This window comes from Rhodamnia argentea, chromosome 10 (genome assembly GCF_020921035.1).
Source record: "Rhodamnia argentea isolate NSW1041297 chromosome 10, ASM2092103v1, whole genome shotgun sequence".
Lineage (NCBI taxonomy): Eukaryota > Viridiplantae > Streptophyta > Magnoliopsida > Myrtales > Myrtaceae > Rhodamnia > Rhodamnia argentea.
The window spans coordinates 6,507,663-6,522,690 of NC_063159.1; the positions used below are offsets into that span (position 1 = coordinate 6,507,663).

The window sequence follows — 15,028 nt, forward strand, 5'->3', positions numbered from 1 at the left end:
TTGTCCGCCTTTACGAAAAAATCCGTATTAATTCGTACGTTGATCAAAACACGTCCAAATTTTACGAGCTTGTAGTTGAGAAGATGATGAACAACTTTTATGTTGGCCAATCAGACTAAAAATGCACGGATTAAATCAGTTTAATGTGTCTTTCCAAAAAAATCACGTTCAGAAAACTGTTATAACCGCATGTTGTTGAAAAAACGAAGGGCCATCTTAAATTATGAATTTAATTCTGAAATTTTGTAAGATATTAGTTGAAACATAGGTCTACAACTTTCATGTTTGGCACTTACTCAAAACTCGATCGTAGAATTTAGTAAAAATCGCACAACAGGAATAAGCCAAATCAGAATTGAGGACAACTGATGAAATTGTAAAAAGCTGCGGAAGCAAAGTGCGAAATTGGAAATAAGACAATGAAACTTCTAAACAATCAACCTAAACCATGGACCGGCCCAAAATAAAAATGAGATAACAGGGTACAAGAGACAAGAAATTACCTCTCATACGAAGAAAATGTCAATCACAAAGACATGCGCATGAATCGTGAGTTTAAATCTTATTCTATCTATCCAAAAGGCTTTTGCAAAGTGAAATGATGAACGAAACGACATGTCGCAGCCTCGCGCACAGTCATCATGACTAGTCGCAACCTCGCGTACAATAGTCATGACTAGTCGGGTCCAATCACTTCGGCTTGGTTCGGTCGACAAGGGCAATTCTCATGCATCGTAGCCTCACGTGTATGAGAACGACCCTTGAGCCATTTTTTGGAAAAATTTTCGGGATCCGGATGGGATAACCTTTAGCGAAACCTTACCGCCAAGGTTAAAGAACCATCTAAATACCATCTTAAAACTATTAGTGTGACCCAGGTCCGGTCACGGGTTGTGTGCGGTGTAGTGCAAATACGATAAATCATGCACAACAATTAAAGGCAAACACCGCTTCAATGATTCAAAAGTTAAATCACAATTCTAATTCACCAAGCCTGCAAAACAAAGGGTTAGCCGATCACTCCTCCCCTTATAACTCCCAATCTGCAAAAACATTTAACACCTAAGAATGAGAATTCAACCAAAGTTTACCAAATCAAGTGATTTCTTTTTCATGAAATTATCTGGCCTAAGTCCTCTTTGGGTCCCCAGTGGAGTCGCCAAGCTATCGCGACATTCTAAAAAAATAAACGAGTTTATTTTCGGGCTAATGGATTATCAGGTTAATTAATTAACTAACCTAACTCGGACTCTCCCAAGTCCATACCAAATCGCAACTTAAGATTCAAATAATTAACATGCAACGTGTTTTGAATTGGAGTCGCCACTAATCATTTTCGGTAGGTTGATTAGAAACCTAAATAAAATAGCGGGAGAAAACTATCTTATTTCCGCGAACCGGAGATTTTGAATTCGGGGGATTTGGTTACGTCGATTTCTCTAACGCCCTTTCGGTACCATTTTCATGAAAAATATTTGATTTGGCAATTTTGATGGATTTTACTTGAAATTCAAAGATGCAATTTTTTTGGTTTTTTCTTCTTTTTATGGGGATGTAAAACATTGAACTTTGTACGATATACACCATGGGTGATTTAGAAAGAAAGAAAACGCAGCCAATCACGAGTATTTACAGAAATAAATTAACATGTAATAATGCTAAAATTTGGAACACGTGGCATGTCTAAAATAAACAAACGAATGTTCACACCAAACGATTACATTTTTGTAGATCGAGATGGAAAGGATTACCTTCTATTACACAAAATCTTACTCACATACACGTTATAGTTCCCTTCAAGATCTCGGAGCTGGAAGAACGCGGCTGTCGTCGAAAATGGCAAGCAATGGCGTTGTTGGGTTGCGAGGGCGAAATATGTGTCGGGACTCGTCGAAGATGATGCTCGACTAAAACACTTTTCTTCACTCTCGAATTTTCTCTTCTGATTTTTCTCAAGAACTCTCTTTTTCCTCTCTAAAAATTCCTCTCAAAAAACTCTCTCAAAACTCTCTCAATTCTCTTCCACTCTTCCTAAAAAAACTCTCTCAATTCTCTTCTACTCTCTCTCTCAATTCTCTTCCACTTCCCCTTCTAAAACTCTTCTCAAGAGCTCTCTCTTTTATAGGCAAAGTTCTTCATCTTTCATTCTTCACCTTCATTTCTTCACCTTCCATCTTCATCTTCTCTTCTTCATCTTCATTTCTTCACCTTCCATTTTCATCTTCCCTTCTTCATCTTCATTTCTTCACCTTCCATTTTCATCTTCCCTTCATTATCTTCCCTTCATCATCTTCCCTTCTTCATCTTCTTTTCATTATCTTCCCTTCATCATCTTCCCTTCATCATCTTCTTTTGGTATTTGCAATACAGTCCCTGAAGTTCCAAGTATTTGCAATACAGTCCACGAAATTTTAAGTATTTGCAATACAGTCCTTGAAGTTTCAAATCTTCTCGGTGTATTTTTCCATCCCGTGCCTAGTCTAGACGCATGCTAAATTAAGTGTTCTGCTTGCCCGATTATATGCCAATGCAATGTACGCTAAAAATAAATATGTGAGATGATTTTTTATAATTTTTATGCAAAAAATAGATTAATCAAAATTTAGGCGTCAACGGACGGCGAGAATTTTTTTTATTTATTCATTTTTGTAAGCGATACAATTAATTATTATTATAAAAATATTCTTCAGATTATTTATTTTCCGCTAAAAAAATTGGAGAATTACCTAACTGGTATTTAGATACATTGGCATTGGACACTCTTGTAGTTGTAATCTCGTCTTCTCCACTCGCGTTGAATCCAGCCCGCTAACTGAGTCAACGATGGGCTTTGACTAGAGACCCACGTACGACCAGCCCATATGACTTAGCCCGTCTTACATTTTAACTTCTAATTTTGATATGTTCTTGTCATAACAAGCACTATAATATCACGAAACCTTGCGCATTTTTTTCGAGTTCGCGGGACCGGAGAATTAGTGCTATAATGCGAATTAGTTAGATGCTCACAGAGCTCGGAACACACTATTGTAACTTTTATACGATTCCATTGCGTTCAGTTTAGTCTAATCGAATTCCGTAACGTTCAACTTTGACACCTGCGTTAGCATGAGATTAGTGGAAAAATCTGAATTTATTTGCGATTCCAAAGTCAACCTAGCTAGCGCAAATCTCTCATGCGGGTGCTGTAATCCGTCTAGAGTTTTTTTTTTTTTTTTTTGGTCGTAATTTTCGATTCTCGTTTTGTCGAGAGTGATTCCGTTTTTATCAATTATAGTTCTTCCATCAAGTGCTATTAGGCTCCGTTTGTTTCATGAAAAATATTTTTCCGGAAAGCCACGAAGGCCCTAGGCGAGAGTTTCTGGCGACGCTCGGCGGCCAAAGCTAGAGTGAAAAGAAAAAAGAAGAAAAAAAAACAAAACAAGTCATTAAGAATTTAATTTTTTTAAAATAATATTTAAAAAATGTCAATGTCAACCCATACCCACGTAAAACGTCCGGTGTCCACGTCAGCGATTTCGATCAAAATTTACCACGATGAACCGAGATGGTACATATGCAAAAAGTTTAGGATTAAATTGGTCCTTAAAAAGTTTATAACTGAATTAATATTAATGCAATAGGTTTAGAACTTTTTTGGTACTTTTTCTATTGAACGAACCAATAGATTTTTATGAAAAATCGAAATCGCCACTCAAATTTTTATTGGAAAGTATTAATTTAAATTCGCCACATAAGTAATTCCTCGCTATCACACCGAGAATTCAAATCAGCAGTAAAAGTAGGAAGGCCTTGATTGTTCTTTACGAAAGTAAAAGGCTTAAACGATGAGTAAAACAAGTTAAATAGGTTTGATTAGGACTGGATTGTATTTCGTAGAATATTTTGTGAACTATAGGCGATTGGGATGGAGAGTTGACTTGGGCTGTGTAGGGTTTGGGGCAAAGTTACTTAATAAATAATCTCAATAGATAATCCATAAAAATACTTGCCACTTATCCAACGATAAATATGTAAAGTTTTCTTTTTTTTAACTGACAATGGACACAATAATAGTCCAAATAGAGTCGTGTACACATTTAGTTCGAAAAAAGATTCGTATACCATATGGAATACACGTAATGAGTATAAAAAGTACATCCATAGCCAAATGTAGACCTTTTTTTTTTTTTTTTTTTTATAGAGTCCAATTCAGTACTTCGGGCAAGCTCTCAACAAAATTTTCTTACGTGACATGCCGGACTCCGGCATGCCGTTTCTTAATTAATTCTTGCATATGTGTTGCTAATGTGATGTCACGTGAGAATACATAATAAATAATCAAAGAAAAATCAATAAAATTGAGGAAAGTTAATTAAGCCAATTTTTTTCTAAAATAAATATATCGAAGACCAGAGAGAGATTTCAGTGTACCACATCAACATATTTGCCTAAACAATTCTCGGAAAGACTTGACTAAACCTGATTCAAAACATTCAAGACTTGATTACAAAAATTCACACGTTCAGAAACTTGATTGGACATTGGAGAAGCGTTTAGAACTTTCGGTGTAATTTTCCCCTCAAATTAACTTTGCCAAAGAAAGATTTTATGGGAGTCAAACTTTACTCAGACTGTATGCGACATGTAGAAGAAAACCCTTTTATCTATGTCATCTCCGTCCCACTTTCTTCGGAAAGCCAGACCCTCGAACCAGCAATTATGTCCCTACGGCGAGTCCATCTGTCCGAGCAGTTGGATCGAAGATAGAATCTTGGGTCAATGCATGAGATGATCTGAATCAGTTTGGTGCAAAATGATTTGCATTATCTAAGATTTGAAAGCCACAGAACGCATCCCCGCTGAAAGATAGAATTAGGTCTTGCTCCATTTACATTTCGCACAGCTGTTTCCCTTTAATGGGAGGCTATCCTCTCAATACATGGTCTGAATCTGATAAGGTCTAAAAAAGCATTCAGCATGTTAATTGCTGTTAGAGGAATTGAGGCTTCTTCCATTTTTGGCTGCCGTATGTAATCACTTTTCGAACGAGAGTTAAGAAATACAGCATCATTCTACCAACGTTTTTTCATCTGTCTTCTTGGGTTGGCGATCATCTGCATCCGTTCATGCATGACTTCAACGGATGTTTTACTGTAAAGGGGTGGGGGTCATCCTTTGTCCTTTTGGACCTGCTTGGTTGCTAGACATCCCTGGTTGATCTTGTGACCGCACCTGAAGTACTTCCTGCGACCAAACCCAGAAGCAATCACCCGTTATTTGCTTCATTGTTTCATCGTGAGAGAGGCATGAATATTTTAAACAAAAGACATGACTTATTGTAAAGATCCCACATACTATTCGTTTTAGACAATAAGCAAGACTTGATTTCTCTCTACTTTATAACAAATTATTCACAATAGATGAGATATTTTATGATAAGGTGTATCATTTGTGAAGTACCTGGGGAATTCGGAGTTGAGAATCGGTCTCCCCCCATATTTCGTCCATTGGTACCCGTCCTCCAAATGAAGACACTTGTGTCCATGAAGGAGAAGTCCTTCTGCGAAAAAAAATGAGTAATTCCCAATTCATGTTACAATTATTAAGACTCATGTACAAGTCTTAACTTATAACAGAACATACAAGAGAACCTATATGAGTGTTGGAAACTGTGATCCGTGTTCTCTAAACAATCTAGAAAACTGGATGAATAAGACAGCTTAAGGAATGTAAAGAAGACCAGCTTGCAAAGAAGAATGCTCTATAAATATAGCTTAGAATCATTCGTGTTGGGTGTGGGGAGCATGCACTAATGTGCGTATCCCTTAGCTCCCTCACCATTCCAACTACACCATATGTACTCCTCCATATAAAAACTATGAAACTATATTTTCATATCCCATAGCCTATTATCGCTTGAATACCTCTACCTTGTCCCTTGTCCATTTCTACACCCACTATACCATACACCCACATACACTCGCACACATTCAAACCACAAACTACCATGGACACCAAAACCATGCTTCCGCACATTATCAAATTTTCATTATGGTATAGAGCTCCAAATTTCTACAATGAGAAATTAAAGGAAATGGATGTATCATTTATGAAGTACTCGGGCGACTCGAAGTTGGGAATCGATTGTTGATCATCCGTGCTCCATTGGTCATGGAGGAGCTCCTTGATCGCGTGCTTGCGGCTTGTGATGCGTGTGCGGGGCGCGCGAATTTTGTTTCGAGTGATAGATGAAGGAAACAAGGAGAGATCAGAGTGTACATGGAAGGAGTATCGATGGATGACGCAAAAATGCTGGGTAGATACGATCTAAACCGATGGCGTAAAGGATGCGACACCAGCTAACAATACAGATCGGGATTGACGAAGTTCTCCACCAAGGCTTAAAGGTGACGACGCCCGCCAAGGATAAGGACTTTGGGAGTGAGAAAGCTCTTCATCAAGGCCTAAAGATATCACCAGCCGAGGATAAAGAGCCTTTTGGCTCACCACCGAGGAATGATCCACGCTTCAAGGATAAAGAAACTAGGAAGTTATCCAACCTCTAAAGATATTCACTCAAGCTAAGCAAACTCTCATATGTATATTCATTCATCAAAATCATCGTCTGCCTTACATCCGAGATTTCGTCTCATTATATAGAGGGAATATAATATACAAAATAGACTAGGAATTAAAGACTCAAGAACCACCTAACTAACAATGGCTTGGGAACCGGACGCAACATAGGAACTAGATGCTATGGGAACCAGTAAGCAATAAAACACCTAGTAACTAGAATAAGCATTAAAAGACCTAGGTTGGCGGAAGCGGGTGGTGGCATTGGTCGTGGGCAGCGAAGGGCGATGGCGGCGGTGGTCGGCGATGGTTCGCGATTAGTGATGGTTGGCACCAATAGATGGCGACGGTCTTGGGTGGCGGTGGGCGGCGGTCGGCAGCAGTCTTTAGTGGGCGGCAATGGGTGATGATTGGCGGTTGGCGGTGGTCGTGGCGGTGGCGGCTAGCGGAGGTCGGTGATGGGGGGCGGCCCGGCTTTGATCCCGGGTGGTGGCCGGCGAAGGTTGGTGATGGGAGGTGGCCGGCGGTGGTCGGCCGTGGTAGGCGGTGGTCGGCGGCGGCTGAGGGTGGACGCCGGGGGGGGGGTGTGGGTGGCGATGGTCTCGGGAGACAGTGGGCAGCAGTGGAAGTCGGCGAAGCGGACGTAGTCGAAAAGAGAGTGATGGCGTAAGAAAAGAGGGTGAGACGAGAAATACCGCATGAATTTTTTTTTTTTTTGGTTCCGATCGATAGGGAGCGGTTTCAATCTGCAGGGGTGGATGTGATCGTCGCCGTCGACTCCTGGCCGGGACCTTGAGAGGGTTGCCGGTGTCACCCAGATCTAGATGCCCTTGCCCTTGCCCTTGCCCTTGCCCATCGGAGGTCGTCGGCCCCTCCGGTGATGGGCGGTGACGGTGGCAACCCCTACCGGCGAGCCTTGTCTTTCTCATTTTTTTCCATTGTTTTGTTTATTAAAATACAATTTTAACTCTTCTTTCTTAGTTTTTAATATAATTTAAAGAAGATCTGAATAGAAAATAATAAAAAAAAATGCCAAATAGGATAGAGAAATTAATTTAAAAATGCCACATTAGCATTTTCCGTTAATAAAATTGACGGTGTTAACGGAAGGACTTAATTTTATCAATTTAACAAGTTTTAAGACTTAATTGCACTTTTTAGAAGTTTTAGGACCTAATTGCATTTTCGCAACAAGTTTTAGGGTTTCTAGTGTCCATATCCCAATTACTAAATAAATCCATTTCATGTACGAGTCTTGCCATCTCTAGCATTACTCAAATGATAATTTGCAAAAATGGTGGGGTACCTGCCATGCCCCCCCGACAAGGCCATGAGCATCAAAATTGTTCATTGGATCAAAGCCCAAGAAGATGCCGCTGTTGTTGTCGAAGATGTTCGCCGCGTCGTACGATTTTGCGGAATCATCATCCCCTTTGCTCGGGTCATCTGTCGCCGTGCCCATCTGTGCAAATAAAAAGAGAGAGCATAAATGTTGGTCTCACATCCGATTGTCTATCCGGCCGTGGAGCTGTTTAATTTCCTAGACTCAATTAGTACCAAAAAAATGGTGCCGCCACAACTCAACATCAGCGCAAAGAAGCAAATTAACTAAACTCTCGCGAAGTGGTCATGGATTATCGCGAGGGCTGCCCTCGCCCGATCCGGCAGAGGGGAAAAAAAAAGAGAAAAGGGAAAAAGGAAAAACAGAAAAAAAAAATAATGAAAAAATATTATTTAAAATTGTCCACATCTGGTCCGGCAGTGCCATGTAGAATAGCTAGTGTCCATGTTAGCCGGTCAATAGGATTGAATCAAGAAAAGGTAAAAAGTTTTAGGAAGAAAAGGGCAAAATATTTAAGATTTTCTTGATAATTTTCCTAATTTGAAGCGAAGATACATAATATTTGTTTTAGACATCAAGCAAGAATGAATTTCATTTCTCTCTACTTCATATATATATATATATGAAAATGTCTATCATTTGTGAAGCACCTGGTGAATTTGATGTTTTTTTTTTTTTTTTGGTCATAAGATAAACTTCATTACTAACTCACGGATGAAAGACATTAAGTTCAGAATCAAAACACAATAAATCCCATAGTGGGCGAGGGGGCATAGACAGCCAATTCTTAGGGAGAGCATTCCTTCTGTGAGCTTTCACAATCCAATCCACGGCTTGATTTTTCCCTCGGTCCTCATGAACTATTGAGACGCCAGCGAGTTGGGCCAAGAGTTGTTTACTATCTTCCAAGATGGGCTTCGCATTCCATGGGCAGATAACTTGGTCTGATAAGCACTCTTTAACTGATATGCTATCAGTACTAACTATTACCTTCAGATCAGATGAATGTACTTCTCGTGTCTTCGCTATCCTCGACAGAGCCTCACGAACAGCTAGGGCTTCGGTCTCCAGGGCAGATCCAGCTTCAACTTTCACGGCGAAGCCGTCAATAATTAGTCCATCGGAGTCCCTGCAGATACCAGCTATCGATCCCTCCAAGGCATCGCTGATCCAAGATCCGTCAACGTTATATTTCATGGTCCCCTTCTCCGGGGGAACCCATCGGACAGGTGAATCGTTCTTGCCTTTCTTGCGATTTTTCACGAGTGGGTTCCATCTCCTGAAAAGAAATTGGTCTGCTTCTGCATCTTCTGAATAGGTTCTCGGACATGGCTTCAGCCCTTGGAAGACCAGGTTATTGCGGCCCTTCCAGATCCGCCAAAGTATTCCAGCGAAAAGCTCGTTCGACAGTGAAGTAGAGTCCGAGGTAAGTATCTGTGAGATCCACCTTTCGATTCTGGTAATTTTTTGAGGAGAGGAGTTAATACTGAACTGAGAATCTGTCCATACCGGTTTGGTGCCTTCGCAGAGGATGAACAAGTGTTCCAATGTTTCTGGTGCTCGACCACAAACAGGGCACAGTGGGTCAGGTACAATATTTCTCTTAAAGAGATTTTCTTTCGTGGGGAGGGCATTGTTGCATATGCTCCACAAGAAAAACTTGATCTTTGGGTAAGTGTGCAATAGCCAAATTGAATTCCACAACTTTCTGGGAGGCTGGTAAGATGAGGATGCGTGGTTACTGTTATTGATAAAAACTCCTGAGTGGACTTTGTTGTACCCACTTTTAACTGAATATTCCCCAGAGCCATTGCCAGTCCATATTAATTTGTCTTTCGTCATGTTGGAACTGAGTGGAATAGCTAGGATCTCCCTTTTCAGGTTTTCATCAAAAAAATTTGTCAATTTCTGATCATCCCATTGTTTGGACTCCTGATCTATCAATTCAGCTACAAATTGAGGCTCTCCTTGGTTTCCTGGCCCTCCAATGCAGCCCCGCTGCAACCATTTGTCTTCTCTAATTCTAATACTAGATCCGTCTCCCACTGACCATTTCACATCTTGTTTTATAGTCTCTCTGCCCACAAGTATGCTTTGCCACCCCCACGATGGTCTAGATCCTTTGTTTGCATTTAAAAACTTCCCTTCTGGGAAATAAATCCCTTTCATTAGTTGATGTTGAGAATCACTTTTCCGACTGGGTTCCCCCCATGAGAACTCGTCGTCCATGAAATGAGAGCACACCTCTGTCCCAATATCTGAAGCCTTTCTGCGGAAAAATGAGCATGCCAGAGTTATTTAGACCCATAATTGAATTTAACTCCATGTAAAAAACCTCTTTCATCCTCTGCCCAAATAACCAAAAAAAAAAAAAAAAAAAAAAAAACACTTGTATTCTCTGCAAGTTAGACAAGCTCGTTATAATCCAATGATGATCTGTCAAGTTGTGTCCCAAAACCGTATGAACAGCGAAATGATCATCTTCATATCTTCTCTTTTTCCCTATTTCTAGTAAATCTTCACGACGTCCCTTTCAAGCATGTGATGCTCACCTTATAAGTGATTGTTCTTCCCAAAAAGAAATTTCATATGTTTTTTGAATTAGGCGAAACTCCACTTAAATAGATACATTACTCGAAGTCGTCATCTTGGTCAGGGGCGACGCCCGTGTTGAAACGGGCGAGGATGGAGGAGTCCCTGGGGCTCGGTGAGTCCAGGATGAGCAGGGGCGGTTTGAGGGGGAGGTTCCTGCAAGTGTGGTGGCCTTGGTATATGGTCCTGTAAACGGGTGGGTCGTCCTTTATCTTGTGAACCTGCTTGGTCGCTTGGCATCCCCGGTCCATCTCGAAAATGCAACTGAAGTAGTTCCTGCAAGTGCCCTCCAAAACACAGCTTTAATCATAAGCGACAGCACATTATTTGCTTAATTGTTGATCACGACAGAAGCAAAGTTGACAGAATGGATGTGTTCCTTATTAAACTTGAAGACATGGCTTATGATAAAGAACCCACATAATATTTGTTCTAAACATCAAGCAACAATTTATTTCTCTCTACTTTATACAGTGTTTTCTTTCTCAATACATTCATAATATATGAGATATTTATAAAAAGGTAAATCATTTGTGAAGTACATGGGGAAGTCGGAGTTGAGCATCGTTCTCTGCCTATATTTCCTCCATCGATGCCCGTCGTCGACACGTTTATGGTCGTCCAATCTTGTCCGCGTATCCGAAGTCTTTCTGCGGAAGAATGAGGAATTCCCAACTCATGTTAGAATTACTTAGACCCATATTTATATTTTAACTAACAAGAAAACAAGTAAAAAGTGTATATGAGAAACTAATGAAAATGGATATATCATTTGTGGAGTACCGGGGTAACTCGGAGTTGAGAATCGATTGCTGATCATATGGCCTCCTTTGGTGCCCATCGACGATCAAATTCTGGTCCAGTCTCGTCAATGCATATGAAGTCTCTCTGCGCAAAAATGATTAATTTCCGTTTCATATTAGAATTACTTAGACCCTTATATATAATTTAGGCTCCGTTTGTTACGCAAAAAATATGACGTTTTTGGAAAATATTTTCCAGAAAGTTATTTTTCAGGAAAATGACAATTTATTTTTCAGTGTTTCATTGAGACCTAAAGATGAACTGGGAAATATTTTCCAATGTTTGATAAGGCAAATCCCATTTGATTTTTTGCATCGTCGTTTGATCTAAAATCGTTGACGTGGACCCGATTGTTCTACGTGGTACGGCCGGCGTTAACGTGGATAATTTTTTTTTTTAAAAACAAATTTCAAATTGTTTGATAATTTTTTTTTAAATTTTTAAATAATTTTGTATTTTTTTTATATATTTTATAAAAAAAAATTCTCTTCCATTGGTTTTTTCTTCCTTTCTCTGCCGGACGGCCAAGAACACATTCTTGCTATGCTACTATATTTTGACCAAGCCTTGCTGAGGAAGAGAAGAAAGAAAAAGAAATCAAAAAGTTAAGGAATGTGAAAGAGTGTAATAGGATGGAAAAATGATTTCAAAATCATTTTTCCTACTTTTAAATGTGTTTTTTATCAGTGAAAAATAGTTTTTTATTAATTTATTTCATGTGAAATAAAAGCTGGAAATTAAAAAAAAATCTCTAAATTACTTTTTAGAAAACAAAAGGAGCCTTTGCTACATATAAAACCTCTTTCATCCTCTGCCCAAACAAAAAATTAATAAATAAATAACTTGTATTCTCTGCAAGTTAGGCAAGCTCGCTATAATCCAATCATCATCTATCAAGTGTCAAGTTGTGTCCCAAAACCATATGAACAGTGAAATGATCCTTTTCACGTCTTCTATTTTTCCTAAATTTCAAGATATCTTCACACTGTCATTTTCAAACATGTTATGCTCACATTTTATGTAATTGTTATTCCAAAAAAAAAAAAATTAATAGGTTTTTTGAATTACGCGAAACTCCACTTAAATAAAGTCGGAAAAAAGAACCCCACGAATTTTGTCCCTTAATTACCTCGGGACTGGGGTGTGGATGCTCTCACTTCCCCCGGAGACCTCGGACCTAACAGTGGCGTTGGTCGGGACCGGTGGGGGCTTGATGCTCTCCTCGGAGACTTTCCCGGAGACCTCGGACGTAACACTGGCGTTGGTCGGGACCGGTGGGGGCTTGATGCTCTCCTCGGAGACTTCCCCGGAGACCTCGGACCTAACACAGGCGTTGGTCGGGACCGGTGGGGGTTTGATGCTCTCCTCAGAGACTTCCCCGGAGACCTCGGACCTAACACAGGCGTTGGTCGGGACCTGCAGGACCTCGTAGGACTCGGCGGCCCCATAGGACTCGGCGGCGCTGCTCGATGGGGATAGGGTGTTGCTGAACGACCTGAGGACATTGACGATCAGATCTTCCGCAAACAAGGTATGCGCTGCGTTATTGCCAGTTTGAGAGTGAGCATCGAAGAGATGTCTGAGCCTCTTCGCGGGATTCTGGCCGTTGAGTAGCTCCTTGATCGCGTGCTTGCGGCTTGAGGAGAGGTTCTTCGGCCAAGCGGAACGCTCCATTGATGAGACCTGCAGGTCTTGTGCTTTGCTTTGGGACGAGGGAGTAAAGTGAGAAGAGAGAGAGAAAAGAGAGTGGCTTTTTGAGGAGGACAAAAGAGGACATGGTCATGTGCAGGAGGCAAGAAAGATACGTGGGAGGTGGCGCGAAAATTCCACGTCTTGTGGGATCTAGCCATCCCCACGCGCGGCGCGTGCGATTTACTGTTAGGTCGAGGAAAATTTTAAATAAGGACCTAGCAAGGAAAAGTTCTATTTCAAAACAAAAGGGCTGGCCTCATTTTGTGCATACGTGTAGCATCAAAGGTGCACCCATCGTCGCGATCGGCTTCAGTGAACTGGTGGACCGGAGGGGCGAGTCTGCAAGGCTCGGAAGGGTGAGACAAACTTGTGAACTCCGACTTTCGACTCTGGTTCCACGGTCGGTCGTGCAATGGAGGAGTTACAACAAAAACAAAAAATTGACAAATGAAGCGCACGTCCTACCTTGAACGAAGAGTGAAGGCAGATGGCCTCCTCTGCTCTTCCGACCTCACACCCCCGACGCACTCACCTCAACTCACGGCTCTCCCTACTTTTCACGATCCTAAAAACTTATGCGATGATCATTTTCTCAAAGAAAATTAGAATTGACGTCTTGTTCGGCAATGAGGCTAGTGTTGAAACTTAAGGGGATAAAGGAGTACCTAGGGCTTGGTGAGTCCAGGATGAGTGAGCGGGATTTGCGTGTGCTGACCAAGCAAGTGTGGCGTCGTCGGTAAGTGGTCATGTAAAGGGATGGGCCATCCCCGGTTTTGTGGATATACGATGCTTAGGCTCTATTTGTTTCGCGAAAAATGAGTTGTTTCTGGAAACTATTTTCCAAACCACAAACTACCATGTATATCAACACCATGCTTCTGCACTTTGTCAAATTTTCAAAATGGAATAGAGCTCCAAATTTCTACAATGAGAGAAATTAATGAAAACTGGATGTATCATTTGTGAAGTACTCGGGCAACTCGAAGTTGGGAATCGATTGCTGATCATATGTGCTCCATTGGTACCCTTCGTCTATCAAATTCAGGTTCGGTCTTGTCCGTGTATCCAAAGTCCTTTTCCGCAAAAACAAGCATTTTCCTGACGGTACGACAATACAATCTCAACTGTAGATCCACACACTATTACCACGTGTTTTGCATCAAATATTCATTGATTGGGAGATCGTGTAGTCAAAAATAATAAGCGATCTTGTCGGACTATCAGGTTAACGACTTCCTATTCCAAACTTCTTCTACCGATGGTGTTGGATGCTATTGTAGGAAAGTCCTCATCATTTTCTTCTCCATTTTCTTTTGGTCGGCAATTGTCTGCGACTATTCATGCTTTCTCCGTGCCTACTCAACTGTTGGGACTTTGAACTCTAAGTCCCATAAGAGGTGAATGAGAGTAAAGGATGGAGAGTGCCACATAGGAAAAATAGAAGTGGAGAGATGGATTTAAATATTGGAACCTCACAAATAAATTTGGGCTCTAAGGGGCACCCCACTTTTGTGGAAGGGAGAGGATCTACGCAAGCTAGGTCGGCCTACGCGTGCGCCGCCGCTAGCCCGCCGGCCAGCGTTGTTCAGTTCAGGCCGGGTGCGCATGTTCCTATTTTTTTTTACTCATCAGTTTTATTATTTTTTATCTTTACTTTTTCGAACAAACATGTACATGGAAACCTTTTTGTGTTTTGTTCGAACAGGCATGGTTTGAACGGACATGTTTGTATGAAAACCTTTCCGTATTCGAACAGACACGTTGGTCTGAAATTCTTCTTTGAACAAACATGTTCATTGAGGAGAGGTTCTTCGGCCAAGCGCAGCGCTCCATTGATGCGACCTGCAGGTCTTCTGCTTGCTTTGTGATGTGATGAGGGAGGAAAGTAAGAGAGAGAGAGAGAGAGAGAGAGAGAGAGAGAGAGAGAGAGGACAAAAGACTAGAGCTCTTGCTAAACTGCAAGAGGATCGACCAAAAAGTACAAAAGAAAACGAAAACTGCAAGAGGCAAGGAAGATACGTGGGAGGTGGTGCGAAAATT

General features: G+C 41.0%; 1 long non-coding RNA gene across 1 annotated transcript; it reads left to right on the top strand.

The window, feature by feature from the left end:
* Positions 1-9,172: 9,172 nt before the first annotated feature.
* LOC125316748 lies at positions 9,173-9,789 on the top strand. Its single transcript, XR_007199829.1, has 2 exons — positions 9,173-9,326; positions 9,429-9,789. It is a non-coding gene; the product is annotated as an uncharacterized LOC125316748 (long non-coding RNA).
* The last annotated feature ends 5,239 nt before the right edge of the window (positions 9,790-15,028 follow it).